Here is a 15758-nt window from a genome sequence, read left to right on the forward strand (position 1 = left end):
TGCGGCCCCCCAAAGAAATGCCACCCCACACCATGACTGACCCACCGCCAAACCGGTCATGCTGGAGGATGTTGCAGGCAGCAGAACGTTCTCCACGGCGTCTCCAGACTCTGTCACGTCTGTCACATGTGCTCAGTGTGAACCTGCTTTCATCTGTGAAGAGCACAGGGCGCCAGTGGCGAATTTGCCAATCTTGGTGTTCTCTGGCAAATGCCAAACATCCTGCACGGTGTTGGGCTGTAAGCACAACCCCCACCTGTGGACGTCGGGCCCTCATACCACCCTCATGGAGTCTGTTTCTGACCGTTTGATCAGACACATGCACATTTGTGGCCTGCTGGAGGTCATTTTGCAGGGCTCTGGCAGTGCTCCTCCTGCTCCTCCTTGCACAAAGGCGGAGGTAGCGGTCCTGCTGCTGGGTTGTTGCCCTCCTACGGCCTCCTCCACATCTCCTGATGTACTGGCCTGTCTCCTGGTAGCGCCTCCAATCTCTGGACACTACGCTGACAGACACAGCAAACCTTCTTGCCACAGCTCGCTTTGATGTGCCATCCTGGATGAGCTGCACTACCTGAGCCACTTGTGTGGGTTGTAGACTCCGTCTCATGCTACTACTAGAGTGAAAGCACCGCCAGCATTCAAAAGTGACCAAAACATCAGCCAGGAAGCATAGGAATTGAGAAGTGGTCTGTGGTCCCCACCTGCAGAACCACTCCTTTATTGGGGGTGTCTTGCTAATTGCCTATAATTTCCACCTGTTGTCTATTCCATTTGCACAACAGCATGTGACATTTATTGTCAATCAGTGTTGCTTCCTAAGTGGACAGTTTGATTTCACAGAAGTGTGATTGACTTGGAGTTACATTGTGTTGTTTAAGTGTTCCCTTTATTTTTTTGAGCAGTGTATATATATATATATATATATATGACTCTCTCTTTCTCTGACTCTGTCATTCTCTCTCTCTCCCTGTTCCCCTCTCTCTGTTTCTCTCTCTTTTTCTCTTTATTCTTTTTTCTTCCTCTTGTTCTCTTTCCTTTCCTTTTTCTCTCTCTTTGTTTCCTTCATCCCTCCCTCTGTCTCGGTCAACAAGGTTCTTGGCCGTGTTTTCAGGCCTGTTTTGCTTACCTGCAGCCAACTAGACTATGAAAAGTTCATACGGAATGAAAAGTTAAAATGGAATGAAAATCGCGCCGTTCTGATATATTTATCTCTGTTTCCTGTCTTGGAGAATGGGAAGTACAAATGTGTCACCATTCTATTTCTTTTTCTGTTTTCTTTCTCTAATTTTTGTTGTTGTTCTTTTATTTTATTGATCCCTCTCTGTCTCTCTCTCTGCCTGTCTGTCTGTCTCTCTCCGCCTGTCTCTCTGTCTCTCTCTGTTGTTGTTGTTGTTGTAACACTTACCTTAAGGAAAATGTGCCTATTTCTGTGACATACTCTACAATTTCACTACACCAGTTTATGTCTTGGAAGATAGAAAACAGTTTCTCTGTGTGTGTGTGATTCAATATTTTAATCCAATCCAGCCCAGGTATTCATCCCTATTCTCCATCAACCATCTTATTTTCTACTGCCTGTCTTCTTTCTCTCCTTCTTTTACTGTCTTTCTTCATGCTCTCAATCATCCAACAGAAACCAAGAACCATACGCTCATATATCTGTTCACTAAAACCTAAACTGGAAGAAGAAATCCTATACAGCTTTATATACTGTAGCATGAGGGACTGGACATTTTTGAAATATTTTCAACTTGCTTTGTTACGTTCTCTATTCATTTTGGGAAAGCCTTTGTCTTATTATTTTAATGTTTTGTTTTTCAGTAAAAAAGTGTTTATGTTTTGTATATGAAATGACATTAAAAAAAGAATATGAAAAAAATATCTTGGTCATATCTTGGTCAGTGACTCTCTAGCCCTGTTTATACCTTGTTCTAACATGTGGCCTGTGTTCAGATCGTGCACACGATTACAAGAGGCATTGTGATCTGATTGTGATCAGATCTTATAAGTGTAAACAGACAAGATCAGGTCAAGATCAGAATGAATGTCGCATGTTAACGGCAGGTATAAACAGGGCTTCTGTCTTTTAGGTTTTTGACACCATAGACATATACATCATTGTGTGAGACCAAGCGTATCATAAAACACTCACAAATACTACAGTACAGTACACACACGTACTACATACACATACTACACATTTATTACATCAGTTACTAAATCCCCTTTAAACTCCTCACAGTAGTCAATATGGACCAAACACATTTACTACACATTACATCAGTCACTAAATCCCCTTTAAACTCCTCACAGTAGTCAATATGGACCAAACACATTTACTACACATTACATCAGTCACTAAATCCCCTTTAAACTCCCCACAGTAGTCAATATGGACCAAACACATTTACTACACATTACATCAGTCACTAAATCCCCTTTAAACTCCCCACAGTAGTCAATATGGACCAAACACATTTACTACTGTACATACTATACACTGTACATACTATACACTGTACATAAACGTATTACATTACTTCACCTCAGGTCCTCAAGCGTACAGTAAATTCTGGTTGAATGTGACACAGTGCTTAATGACCCTAGTAATAAAAGCATTAGGGCATTAGTCAGTCTTTCCTACTGACTGGGGATTTAAGGAACGACAGCCAGATGTGTGTTGCCAGCTTGTTGCAAGGCCGTTCCCAGAAATTATAGATAGGAATACACACACACACACACACACACACACACACACACACACACACACACACACACACACACACACACACACACACACACACACACACACACACACACACACACACACACACACACACACACACACTTTCACTGCATCCCTCATCCCCCCTCCCTTACAACCCCCTCCCCACCTCTTACTCCAAACCCCAAATGATGGGTTTATGACGCTGTGTTGGTTACTGGAATGAACAAAAGTTCTTGTATTTTTCCTTAATCACCAAGTTTTTGCCAATGGGAAAATCTGACAAACATAAGACAATTTAAATCCTCTAAATGAATACATTAAAGTCCTGGTTGTTTGCTTTGTGGGGAGATTGGTAAATTACTGCAGTACCCACCAGTACTAGCCTACAAGGTTCAGAAAACACACACACCACCTCTCTCTCTCGCGCTCAGTGCCACTCTTTGTCTCTCAATTCAGTTCATAGGGCTTTATTGGCTTGGGAAACATATGTTTACATTGCTTAAGCAAGTGAAATAGATCAACAAAAGTGAGAAGAAACAAAAAAAATGTCAACAAAAAACAGTAAACATTAGACTCAAAGGTCTCTCTCTGTCCCTTTCTCTCTCTCCCTCTCTTTTCCCCCTCTCTCTCACTCACTCCCTCACTCTCTCTATCTCCCTCACTGTCCCTCCCTCACTCTCCCTCTTTTGCTCTCTCTCTTTCTCTCTCTCCCTCTGTATTTCACTCTCTCTGATTGCTTAATTGTCATGAAATACAATTTGTAAATATTGCCAAAGCAGTATAGTGGTCCAGCAGTTCAGTAAATACAGTACAGTACAGTACAATACAATGAGGATAATGAACTACAGTTAAGTAATTCCCAGCTTTATGTCATTAGTAAATACATTTCCTCTTTGGGTAGCCATGTCTTTTTGTGTCTACCTTTTTCTATAGCCAATTGGTGGTCGCTGAGCCTGTACTTGGTCAGGATCTGTCTCTGTTTTGTATCTCTGCCAATGTGGATTCTCTTTTGAGGGCCCAAATAGCAATTTAGTTTATTCTGAGTTTTTGTTAAATTTTTTACATTTGTCAATAAGGTTTTCATTTCTGGAACAATCTGATTGATTTCCCTGTGTGTTTGGATTATAGGGTTGTTTAGTGTTTTAAACAGCTGACATAGGGGACTCTTTTCAGGGTTCAGCTCTTCTTGGGTGTCCAGTGCTTTGAAATGTAAAAATGTTTTGGGGCTTAATTTCAAATGGTGACAAAATTTGAGTGTCCTTTACAATTAAAGGGAATCTTCCGAGTTTCGCTCTGCATGCATTATTTAGTACTTTCTTTTGGATATTTAGATAATTCTGCAGAATTTTGTATGTAGATTTTCTATTGGGTTTTTCTCTCAATGCTTATAATCGTAATTACAGGTTGGACCCCAAACCTCTCTTCCATATAGTACAATTGGTAAAATTACACTGTTGATTATTTAGCACTGGATTTGGATAGAAATAATTATTGGTGATAAAATGCTTTGCAGGCTTTTTTCTTTTAGTGTATTCACTGCCAGTCCAAATCCACCAGAGGCTCTGATTGTTAGTCCCAGGTAGTTGTACCATTGGTCATGTTCAACCATGGTGAAGGAGTTTCTGCTGCTCTGATTCCTGGCATTTTTCTGGAAAATCACAACTTTGGTTTTCTGAAAGTTCATGTTGATTGCCCAGTTGTTGCTGTATTCCCGAATAATGTTAAGTTGTTCCTGTAAACCTTGCTCTGTTGGTGACAGTAAAACAAGGTAATCTGCGTAGAGCAGGAATCTCTACCTCATCTCTGAGGGTGAGTCCAGGGGCTGTAGATCGGTCCAACGACACTGCTAGTTCGTTGATTTGGACGTTGAACAGGGTTGGACTTAATCCTTAAGAGTCGTTTGACACACCCGTGCGTTATGTTGTGTGAGGAAGGTCTGTATAACAGTTTCCACATGTTACTGGTGACACATATTCTCCTAGAGTTATTAGAGTCTAATTTGTCACCTGTTTTATATATGGGGGTTATGAGCTCCTGATTCCAAGTATCAGGCAAGCAGCCACTCTCCAAAACCAGGTCGAATAGTTTGAATAAGGCATCCTGCAACTCAGGAGTACTGTGTTTAAGCATTTAATTCCTGATGCTATCAGGGCTACATGCCTTTTTGTTGTTGAAAGTTCAGCGTGTGTAATTTGGTAATTTGGTAGTCAATTAAATACAATTAAATTAAATACAAATCATTAAAATCCAGACGGAAAATATTTACACAAGAAGCAACCTAATATCACACAGTCAAACTCTCAGTCATTTAGTAAGTTCACCATTATTTTTAATTGTGTGTTCTAGAGCTGAGTTTTCCTTGCATATTTTTGGGGCTTAAAGTAAGGTCTTCTGATGGTAATATTCCATAGATATTTTCAATGTGATCTTTTCAAATGTTTGCATGTTTTGGTCATTCCTCTGTTTTCCATTTAGACCATTCCATTTCTCCCAGAACTGGTGTCCATCAATGGAGTCTTCAATCGCTTTGAGTGTTCTCAAAATGCTTCCATCTTAGGCTTTGTTTGAATATTCTTTCAATGATTCACAATATTGTTGCCCTACATCTCTATCCTGTGATTTGTGATGTTTTCTATTTGATAAAGATTAAAAAATATATATCCTTAAATCATTTCTCTTTGTCACGTTCATTGGAATAATCGGACCAAGGCGCAGTGTGAGTTATATTCCACATCATTTATTAGAAAGTGAAACTTAGAAAAATACAAAAACAATAAAGAATAAACGAACCGTGACAACAATGCAACTACACATAAACAATATCCCATAACCCACAAGTGGAAAACAAGCTACTTAAGTATGATCCCCAATTAGAGACAACGATAGCCAGCTGCCTCTAATTGGGAATCATACCAAACACCCAAACATAGAAAAACTAAACTAGAACCCCACATAGAAAATAATAACTAGAAAAACCCACAGTCAAGCCCTGAACTACGCTACCATAGAAAATAAGAGCTTTCTATGGTCAGGACGTGATACTCTTTTTGAGGTTTCCAATTAGCACTGTTTTTTATTTTGCATACATTTGCTTTTGTGGCTGCTTTATGATAGATCTCATTACATTTATTCACAGCCAAATCTATGTCAGGGAGGTTTGGGCTGAACGTACTTGAAAGGAAATCATTGATGCAGTTTGTAGTTTCTGAGCAGGGTAATGCTGTATTGAAGTGTGATGCGCTGTCAGGGGCCCATCTATTCATTTTATTTATTTAGATTAATCATTGTACAGGGCTCTGTTTGTGTGGTCTTTGGGTGGAGAAGTCTTTTCAAAAACACACTCTCTCTCTCTCCAGTCCTTCTCAGGCATCCTGTTCTGTGTCTGTCTCCATGGGAACCAAATAAATGGACAGAAACAGAACTCCCTTCTGCTCTGTTCCGAGCAGGACTCATGTCTCAGGTATGTGAGTCAGCCACGCTGTGGTGATGACATGGCAGGTTGCAGTAGCCAGACCAGCAAATATATCACTGGGTCGTCAATAGTCAGGCCTTGAAAACATACATATAGATACATGACTAGGGGCCCGATTCAGACTTGAGTTAGTAGACTTAACATGGGTCTGCATTTTTGGACTTAAGTCCATGTCAAGTCAATTTATCTCAAGTCTAAATAGGGTCCTAAGCTAGGCCTAGAAATCACAAGAGATACAACCAGACTTTATAATGCATACGTGTTGTGCCACACAGTCCTCCGATAGAGTCATCAGTAAAACTTTAACAACTTCACACTGGACACAGACGTCAGTACAACGTCTAGTTTTGATTGACATTTGGTTGAGCTGTCAACTAATGTGAATTCAACTTGAAATCAACAAAACATTTCACCATGACATTGGATTCAGGTTAAAAGTTGAGCGAAACTCCCTTACATTGATGACTTTTTGCAAATCCAATCAGTTTCCCACGTTGATTCAACATCATAACTTAGATTTTTTTTTGGTTGAAATGATGTGGAAGGAAAGTTGATTGGACCAGTTTTTGCCCTTTGTGTTGTAGTGGTGGTGTGTGTGTAATGTACCGATACTCTCTTACCTGTGTCGTCCCTCCTTCTTCTTACTTTCATTTCCGATAATGAAGAAGGGATGAAGAAAGAAGGGATTATTTTCCTCCTGGCAGGTGGCATTGTGTGCCAGCACCATTGTTCCTGCTGAGAGGCTCAAAGCAGCCATTGTGATTTTCAGACGGGGCATGTTTTTTAAATTAACTTTCCAAATTCCTCAGTAAACGTTTTTGCTTCCCTTGCTCTTTGTAAACTCAGCAAAAAATAAAGAAAAAAGAAACGTCCCTTTTTCAGGACCCTGTCTTTCAAAGATAATTTGTAAAAATCCAAAGAACTTCACAGATCTTAATTGTAAAGGGTTTAAACACTGTTTCCCATGCTTGTTCAATGAACCATAAACAATGAATGAACATGCACCTGTGGAACGGTCGCTAAGACACTAACAGCTTACAGACAGTAGGCAATTAAGGTCACAGTTATGAAAACTTAGGACACTAAAGAGGCCTTTCTACTGACTCTGAAAAAACACCAAAAGAAAGATGCCCAGGGTCCCTGCTCACCTCAGTGAACGTGCCTTAGGCATGCTGCAAGGAGGCATGAGGACTGCTGATGTGGCCAGGGCAATAAATTGCAATGTCCGTACTGTGAGACGCCTAAGACAGCGCTACAGGGAGACAGGACGGACAGGTGATCGTCCTCGCAGTGGCAGACCACGTGTAACAACAGCTGCACAGGATCGGTACAACCGAACATCACACCTGCGGGACAGGTACAAGATGGCAACAACAACTGCCCGAGTTACACCAGGAATGCACAATCTCTCCATCAGTGCTCAGACTGTCCGCAATAGGCTGAGAGAGGCTGGACTGAGGACTTGTAGGCCTGTTGTAAGGCAAGTCCTCACCAGACATCACTGGCAACAATGTTGCCTATGGGCAAAAACCCACCCTCGCTGGATCAGACAGGACTGGCAAAAAGTGCTCTTCTCTGACGAGTCACGGTTTTGTCTCACCAGGGGTGATGGTCGGATTCTCGTTTATCGTCGAAGGAATGAGCGTTACACCGAGGCCTGTACTCTGGAGCGGGATCGATTTGGAGGTGTGGACTGGGGCGGTGTGTCACAGCATCATCGGACTGAGCTTGTTGTCATTGCAGGAAATCTCAATGCTGTGCATTACAGGGAAGACATCCTCCTCCCTCATGTGGTACCCTTCCTGCAGGCTCATCCTGACATGACCCTCCAGCATGGCAATGCCACCAGCCATACTGCTCGTTCTGTGCGTGATTTCCTGCAAGACAGGAATGTCAGTGTTCTGTCATGGCCAGCGATGAGCCCGGATCTCAATCTCATTGAGCACGTCTGGGACCCGTTGGATCGGAGGGTGAGGGCTAGGGCCATTCCCCCCAGAAATGTCCAGGAACTTGCAGGTGCCTTGGTGGAAGAGTGCGGTAACATCTCACAGCAAGAACTGGCAAATCTGGTGCAGTCCATGAGGAGGAGATGCACTGCAGTACTTAATGCAGCTGGTGGCCACACCAGATACTGACTGTTACTTTTGATTTTGACCCCCCCTTTGTTCAGAGACACATTATTCAATTTATGTTAGTCACATGTCTGTGGAACTTGTTCAGTTTATGTCTCAGTTCTTGAATCTTGTTATGTTCATACAAATATTTACACAGGTTAAGTTTGCTGAAAATAAACGCAGTTGACAGTGAGAGGACTTTTCTTTTTTTGCTGAGTTTATGTTTGTGTGTTTTGTGAAAGAAGAGCATTTTTTATTCTAAAGACTGTTGGATGCTTGGCTGGGGATGTTTGTTAAGAATAGCATTAAGAATAGTGTTAAAAACAGACAGTAGAGTTTCTTGTGCGATTCCTTTTCTTCTGTTGTGCATTTTCATTATTCTGAATGATATGTTTTTCTTCTCATTTTAACTTGCTAGCATACATGGAATGGCTGTAAGGAAAGTCAAGTCTGGAGTAGTGTCTGGTGTTTTGATGCATGAGGTAAGGGGTTCGGGGTCTAGAATAATGCATTATTGCATAGGATGAGGATGAGGGGAAGTTTGTATGCGGACACTATCCAAATAATCCCTAAATTAACAAAAACTTGACCTTCACAGCCTGTCACTCAAAACTGTCGTGATGTCCCTTTGTGTCTGTAATAGTGCAATAGAGGGAAAGACGGGAAAAGATAGAGGGAAGAAAAGAGAGAGAAAAAGGGAAGATAAAAGATTTTAATTTTTTTGACAAATATAGCTTTAATTAAAACAGGCCAGTTTGCAGATGGTGTAAGGGTGGAAAGGGGGAGGAGCAATGATCCCTCAAATGTTTTTCGGCACTGAGCAAATGTCAGGTCTGCTGAGCGCAAACCTGAAAGTGGTGAAAATTCCATGCAACTTCTGGTGTGCGTTTACTGTGAACACAGGCTGTGCCCGCTTTAAGTTGCAGTTTTAAAGGGGCAAACTAAATCAAATCAAATCAAATGTATTTGTCACATACACATGGTTAGCAGGTGTTAATGCAAGTGTAGCGAAATGCTTGTGCTTCTAGTTCCGACCATGCAGTAATATCTAACAAGTAATATAACCTAACAATTTCACAACAACTACCTTATATACACAAGTGTAAAGGAATGACTACGAATATCTACATAAAAATACATAAATGAGTGATGGCCGAACGGCAAGATGCAGTAGATGGTATAGAGTACAGTATATACATATGAGATGAGTAATGTAGGATATGAAAACATATAAAGCGGCATTGTTTAAAGTGGCTAGTGATACATTACATCAAGATGGCAAGATGCAGTAGATGGTATAGCTTACAGTATATACATATGAGATGAATAATGTAGGGTAAGTAAACATTATATAACTAGAGAGTTGAGTGAAGTTCAACCTCATGCTTCCCTGCGCTGGCGGATATTTCTTCTGCACGGCAGTCCAGGGGAGCTTCGGGGAGGTGGGGTTAGGAGAGGAGAGGGGAGGAGGGTTGTGGAGGTGAGGGGGATGAAACTCAAGTATGCACTGATCTTTGGGCTAGATAATGTCTCAAACTGGCCTTTCAAGCCTTAAACCCCTGACTATTGAACGCAGTTTATGTATAGTAGATATAACTTATGCCATATTACGACCTTGGACAACACACACAAAACATTCCCAAATGTGCTGTTGGTTTTCACTTTCCCCTGAGTATGACGTACACCTGAACAAAATGTATTGGAGAGAGAGAGCGATAGATACAAACAAAGTAAGAAAGAGGGAGAGAGAAAGGGAAAGTTTACTACAATTGCACACACATCCATTTATGTGCCTGTTGGATGTCTAAGCAGCCTTGGAGAGGGAACCCTCTGGCACAAAGGCAACATGGCGCCTGAATGAAGGATGAATTACATATCTCAATGTCTCTTCAAATGCTTTATGCATTTAGTATGCATTCTGGCACAGGCTTTAATTACAGATCTAGGATCAGCTTTCAACTTTTAGGAGGCCAAACAAAAACGGACCCCAAATCAGTGTTTAGGGACAAATGCATCTCAAACTAGCATACTCTTTCTGAAAATCACTTCAGCATACTCTTTCTGAAAATTGACTTTTTCGGTGTGCCATTCTCACCAGAATATTGAAAGGCACTTTGTTATCCACAAAATGGATTCCTCTGGTGTAGCCTTCTGGTTAGTGTCACGCTCTGACCATGGAGAGCCCTTGGTTCTCTATGGTGTTGTAGGTCAGGGTGTGACTAGGGGATGTTCTAGTTGATGTATTTCTATGTTTGGGATTGAGTGTGGTTCCCAATTAGAGGCAGCTGATTATTGTTGTCTCTAATTGGGGATCATACTTTATGTGTCCCTGTTCCCACCTGTATTTGTGGGATATTGTTTGTGTATGTGCTTGTTGCACCACGTTTCGTTGCGTGTTTATTGTTTTTGTTTGACAGTTTCACTTAAATAAAAGATGTGGAACTCAACACACGCTGAGCCTTGGTCCGTCCATTACAACAATCGTGACAGAATATCCCACCAAGCAAGGACCAAGCAGCGTGTTCATGAGGTAAAGGAGCTTTGGACCTGGGAGGAGATAATGGGAGGATGCGAGACCCTTCCTTGGCGGGAGTCGCAGAGGACAGCGATGACGCCGGGAGCCGCGGCCACAGAAGCCACAACATTTTTGGGGGGGCACGAGGGTGGTCGACTGAGCAGCGGGGAGTGCCACAGCCTGTTTGGGAGTTGGTGGAGGAATTTTATGAAAGATACCGGAGAGAGGTGGTAGTGAGGAGAATGCTGCAACACAGGCATGCTGAAGAGCTTGTCACCAGTCCGGTGTAACCTGTGCTGGCTCCACGCACCAGGCCTCCAGTGCGCCTCCCCAGCCCGGAGCGTCCTGTGCCGGCTCCACGCACTCGACCTGAGGAGCGTGTCATCAGTCCGGTGCAACCTGCGCCGATGCCCAGTCCAGGCACGGTGTCCAGTCCCGCTCCAAGGCTGGAGTCTTCCTCTGCGCCGGTGCCCAGTCCAGGCACGGCGTCCAGTCCAGCTCCAGGGCAGGAGCCTTCCTCTGCGCCGGTGCCCAGTCCAGGCACGGCGTCCAGTCCCGCTCCATGGCAGGAGCCTTCCTCTGCGCCGGTGCCCAATCCAGGCACGGCGTCCAGTCCAGCTCCAGGGCAGGAGCCTTCCTCTGCGCCGGTGCCCAGTCCAGGCATGGCGTCCAGTCCCGCTCCATGGCAGGAGCCTTCCTCTGCGCCAGTGCCCAATCCAGGCACGGCGTCCAGTCCCGCTCCAAGGCCGGAGTCTTCCTCTGTGCCGGTGCCAAGTCCAGGCACGGCATCCAGTACCGCTCCAAGGCCGGAGCCTTCCTCTGCGCCAATGCCCAGTCCAGGCATGGCGTTCAGCCCGGCGCCATGGCCGGATCCGGGGTCTGGGCAGGGGCTACAACCTGCACCGGAGCCGCCACCGACACTAGTCACTCCCCCTACCCTTGCCATTTATGGTTTTGCGGCCAGAGTCCACACCTTTGGGGGGGGGGGGTGTTCTAGTTTATGTATTTCTATGTTTGGGATTGAGTGTGGTTCCCTATTAGAGGCACCTGATTACCGTTGTCTAGTTGGGGATCATACTTAAGGTGTTCCTGTTCCCACCTGCATTTGTGGCATATTGTTTGTGTATTGGCTTGCTGCAACATTTAGTCACGTTTCGTTGCTTGTTTATTGTTTTTGTTTGAAAGTTTCACTTAAATAAAAGATGTGGAACTCAACACACTCTGCTCCTTGGTCTGTCCATTACAACAATCGTGACGGTTAGCTTCGCGTTCCTAGCCTAACATGATTGGTTCTCACAAGAAAAGGCATGCAGTGCGAATAAAGCTGTCCTCAATTAACCCTTTTCCTGTCTGAAACTTAATACATATTTAATTAAATTCGGCCTTAATTGGTATTCCATTTAACTAGAGGAACCCAAAGGTCTTGTTTTACAACACACCACCAACTGGATACAGATGTCACAGGACTGAACTAGGCTAGCATAAACACCTTGGTGTATTACTGACTGTTTGTTGTGAAGAGACTAGGGCCCGGGATTCAAACAAACCACAATGCGCCAACGTCTGACTGCACTTTAAAGCCAATGTCCCTGGCATTCAATTTCCCTGATGTTTCCTGACCAAACACCTTTAGGGGAAAGTTTGAGAACATAAATTCATAAACTCAAGAGAGGGTAAATTCCAAAATGGATACATTTCACCTGACAGTTACTTTGTTGATGAAGACAATTTTGTTGGAGGAGTTTGAGTATTGTGTATGGAGTATATTGGAGTATATTGGGGTGTATTGAAGTCTACTGAAGTGTTTTGGAGTGCATTGGAGTATATTTATGAGTGTATTGGAGGATATTGGAGTGTATTGGAGTATATCGGGGTGTACTGAAGTCTACTGAACTGTATTGGAGTGCATTGGAATGTATATTAGGATATTGGAGTATTGAGGAGTGTATTGGAGTGTAATGGAGCGTATAGGAGTATATTGGGGTACATTGAAGTGTACTGAAGTGTTTTGGAGTGCATTTGAGGGTATTGAAGTGTTTTGGAGTGTATTGAAGTGTATTTGAGTGTATTGGAGTATATTGGAGTGTATTAAAGTGTATTGGAGTTTATTTGAGTGTATTGAAGTGTACTGAAATGCATTGGAGTGTATTGGAATGTATTGGAGTATATTGGAGTACTGGAGTATTTTGCAGGGTATTGAAGTGTTTGGAGTATAGGGGTGTATTGAAGTGTATTGGATTGTATTGGAGTGTAATTGAAGTGTATTGAAGTGTATTGGGTTATATTGGATTATCGGAGTGTATTGGGGTGCATTGCTATGTATGAGCATGTATTGGAGTTTATTGGACTGTTTTGGGGTGTATTGTAGTGTATTACAGTGTTTTGAAGTGTATTGGGTGTATTGGAGTGTATTGGATTGTATGAAGTGTATTGGTGGATATGAGTGTATTGAAGTCTATTGGGATGCATTTGAGTGTACTGAAATGCATTGGAGTGTATTGGAATGTATTGGAGTATATTGGAGTACTGGAGTATTTTGCAGGGTATTGAAGTGTTTGGAGTATAGGGGTGTATTGAAGTGTATTGGATTGTATTGGAGTGTATTGAAGTGTATTGAAGTGTATTGGGTTATATTGGATTATCGGAGTGTATTGGGGTGCATTGCTATGTATGAGCATGTATTGGAGTTTATTGGACTGTTTTGGGGTGTATTGTAGTGTATTACAGTGTTTTGAAGTGTATTGGGTGTATTGGAGTGTATTGGATTGTATGAAGTGTATTGGTGGATATGAGTGTATTGAAGTCTATTGGGATGCATTTGAGTGTATTGGGGTGTATTGGAGTGTATTGGAGTGTATTACAGTGTTTTGGAGTGCATTGGAGTGTATGGGATTGTATGAAGTGTATTGGTGTATAGGAGTGTATTGGGATGCATGTTAGTGTATTGGGGTGTATTGGAGTGTATTATAGTGTATTGCCATGTATTAGAGTGTATTGGAGTGTATGAAGTGTATTGGTGTATAGGAGTGTATTGGGGCGTATTTGAGTGTATTGGGGCGTATTGGAGTGTAGTGGAGTGTATTACAGTATATTACAGTGTATTTAGGTGTATTGGAGTGTATTGCAGTGTATTGCAGTGTAGTACAGTGTATTGGAGTGTTTTGGACCGTATTCAGAGCTGTAGTCAGAAACAGCTGCTTTGGGTTTAGAGAGGAGCGTAGTGTTTGTATAAGAAAACAATAGCAGGTCCTCCACTGGACCTTACACACACACACGCAAGCATGCACACACCCACACACATGGCCAATATACAAACATACTGTTCACTTTCCATAAATATACAGAAAAGACGGTTTCACTAATGTCTTGCATTATCTAGAATAATATAATCAATGTTTTCATGTTATTCAGTTTGAGGGAAAATAAAATATTTGCCACCATTGTTAAGATTAAAGAGGTTTTACATGACAGTCTCTTCACAAAGACCTCATTCTCCAACCCTCAAAACTCTGTTCCATTCACGTTCACCCTACTCCTCACACACCGTCCTGGCTACACAAAGCCTACTTTAAACTGCTCCACAGCCAGGGGGCTGGTTCCCCCGATCCCTCACCCCCCAGCAAGACCTTTGACCCTGGAGGAATGGGGTATGTAGTGTCCAAGCACAGACACTCTTTATATACCCTCTTGTAGGGACAAGACAAGGGGGGATGCATTGGAGTGTTTAGCTATTTTTGGTAACCCACTACCCCCTCTCTACCCTCCCCTCTCTACCCTCCCCTCTCTCCTTCCCTCCCTTCCACCAAACTTCCAACCTCCCTCTCCTCCACTCTCCCCCTTTCTTCTACCTAGGCTAACCCCTTTCCTACTTCAACCACCTCTCTTTCACCTAATCCCCTCCCTCCATCCCTCCCTCAGGAAATGTCTGGAAAACCTTAAGACTTTTCCTCTCCGGCTTCAAATAGATGACAATTGACTTATTGAATTTCCACCACCACCCACCCAGGCAACAAGCCTGGCTTTTATTGGCTGTTGTCGTGGCCGAATGAGAGACAGGTTTAGACGTGCCCTCCATGTCCTGGGAAGTGGGAGAGAGAGAGCGGTGAGGGAGGGAGGAGAGGAGAAAAGGGGCGCTGAGACGTTAGGAGATAACAGATATATTGTTTTTGGCGCACAGGGAGGGAGAGAGTCGACTGTAGTTGGTAGAACCAACTGAAGGACCAACCTACTTTTTTTGGTCTTAAGTCAAGGGAAATGCCAGTTGATATGATGCAATTAGTATTAGAAAAGCTGATAAGCTCATCATTGTTTGTTAATTGTATCTATGATGGGAATAACGGTTAACCTATCTATGATAGACTTGGGATCATGTTATTTGTGAGGCTGAAATTAGGAGGTTAAGTGTTCCTGCCAAACCTCACCAAGGGCATTACGTCCTGACTTCACCAGAGATCATTCAATACTCCCGGGCGTGTGCTGTGTGTGGAGAAACCAAAGCATGACGTCAAACACAGCTGAGGACGTCTGTTTTCTGTCAGCAGCTTGGAACCTGATGGGAGTGTATGGGCACCAATGTATCCCTGTCACTCTGAGATGTGTGGTTTCCTGTGGACTGGTTAGGGCCAAGTGAGGTAGACTTCAAATGTGTGTGTGTGTGTGTGTGTGTGTGTGTGTGTGTGTGTGTGTGTGTGTGTGTGTGTGTGTGTGTGTGTGTGTGTGTGTGTGTGTGTGTGTGTGTGTGTGTGTGTGTGTGTGTGTGTGTGTGTGTGTGTGTGTGCGTGGGTGTGTGCGTGGGTGCGGTTAGGGCTGGGCGAGAGACTTCAAATAAGGACTATTTGTTTTCAGATCAGTAATTGTGTTTTCCCTGTGGATTCGCAACCAAATGTCGTCCAGTTTTCCAGTATTCCGGTTTCGCTTTTTCCTACTGGC

Source organism: Salmo salar, chromosome ssa02 (assembly GCF_905237065.1).
Source record: "Salmo salar chromosome ssa02, Ssal_v3.1, whole genome shotgun sequence".
NCBI classification, from domain to species: Eukaryota; Metazoa; Chordata; class Actinopteri; order Salmoniformes; family Salmonidae; genus Salmo; species Salmo salar.